This window comes from Vanessa atalanta, chromosome W (genome assembly GCF_905147765.1).
Source record: "Vanessa atalanta chromosome W, ilVanAtal1.2, whole genome shotgun sequence".
NCBI lineage: Eukaryota > Metazoa > Arthropoda > Insecta > Lepidoptera > Nymphalidae > Vanessa > Vanessa atalanta.
Genome location: NC_061901.1, coordinates 3,077,766 through 3,079,476, shown reverse-complemented (window position 1 = coordinate 3,079,476; position 1,711 = coordinate 3,077,766). Strand labels below are relative to the sequence as shown.

The window sequence follows — 1,711 nt, the reverse complement described above, 5'->3', positions numbered from 1 at the left end:
CACTTATTCTATGTAATACAAAAATTATACACAAAACAAAAAATGAAAAACAAAAGAGAAAAAAAAAAGAAAAAAAATAACAAATAAACAAAAATTACTTAGAAAAGAAATAGTAGTAGGTATGTATAAGTGCGCAGCAGTGTAATTCAGCCAAAAGGAGACCACTCAGTATACGTAGAAACATGTTAGCTTCTACACTGATTTTCAGTGGCCTCCTAATGTCATTACTGACAGCCGTTGCAGATAAAAGATATAATTTAAAAGGAAAAAAAAACAATATAAATTTATAAAAATTGAACATGAAGGAACCAAACATAGAAAGTAAATTTATATAATATAAAGAACTAAGGACAAAAAATTATGTTTAATTGTCGCGCCAGCGCTCAGCGGCGCGGGGCGTATCGGGGCGCGCGGGAGGACGGCATAAGCGATATTGGGTTTTATTAAGTATGAATGCAGCGTCTGACAGCAAACACCGTATTTCCCGCGCGCCGCTCGCTTGTCCCACATTCACGAACATTACAACAAATGCAAATAGTGACACAATTAACTTATTGATTCAAGGTTAAAATTGGACAGAACAATATCAGGTAAGAAATTGTATATATAGTATTCATTGTTGTGTTTACACACATATTGACTTGGCCAATGATTAATATTCTAGACATAAGTAATTTATCTTGCCTTCTTTTTTTTTAGGTTAGGGATTTAAAAGTTACATACAAGCAAAGGAGGATAGACGGTTACAGTAAAAAACGGGCGGTTAAAACAGTGGAAGTGTACGAGGAAGCCAAGGTCAAGGGATGAGTTCCCCAAGCGCTGACCAGACCTAGCCTATTGCTTTCGTGCCGCAAACAGACAGGTTCGCGTAATTAGATCTTTAAAAATATGTAATAATTATATATGTATATATACATACACACATATATAGATACAAATACATACGTTATTGTTACACATACTCATTGTTAGAGAACCAAATTAAATAAATTAACAAATACATATATGAATTATATAACATTTTGATTAATAATAATAGGCAATAATTAACTACAATCTTTTTGTTTTTCTAATAAAAATAATTTATATTTATGTCTGAAATTTGTTATTGTTTTCAGGTTACGAAGAGGAGGAGGCAGGTCATTCCAGCACCTAGTGGCGCAGAACCTAAAGCTTCCTCGGAAACTCACCGTTCTATGTATTGGCATTCTAAGTTTTATCAATGACGCTCTAGTGACATGCTCACTATCATTATTTCCTAACCACTGTAATTTATGATAGAGGTAAGGTGGAACCTGGTATTTTATAGTGTCAAAAAGTAACGTAGCGAAATGTAATTGCATACGATAATTCATTTTTAAGATGTTAGCATTATTTAAATATGGTGTGATATGTGTACGTGGCGGTATTTTAAAGCAGTAGCGAGCGCAGGCGTTCTGGACTCGTTGGATGATTTTTTTTGTACGTTCAAGTAAACGGGGCCCTATAACTACATCTGCATAATTAAATTTAGAAAGAACTAACGCCTCACAAAGTCTAATGCGTACTTTGGTAGAAATGGAGTCTCTAATATTATAAAGAATTTTTAACCTATAAAAACAGTTTTTGGCAATATTATTTACATGCTTTTCAAAACGAAGTTCCTCGTCAAATAGAACACCTAGGTTGCGCGCTTCAGTCACCCTTTGTATACGTACACCTTTTATATCAA

The 1,711-nt window shown here is 33.8% G+C and overlaps 1 long non-coding RNA gene across 1 annotated transcript; it reads left to right on the top strand.

Moving 5' to 3' along the window:
- The first annotated feature begins 389 nt into the window (after window positions 1-389).
- Window positions 390-1,303, top strand: LOC125075728. Its single transcript, XR_007120239.1, has 3 exons — window positions 390-590; window positions 700-862; window positions 1,119-1,303. It is a non-coding gene; the product is annotated as an uncharacterized LOC125075728 (long non-coding RNA).
- The last annotated feature ends 408 nt before the right edge of the window (window positions 1,304-1,711 follow it).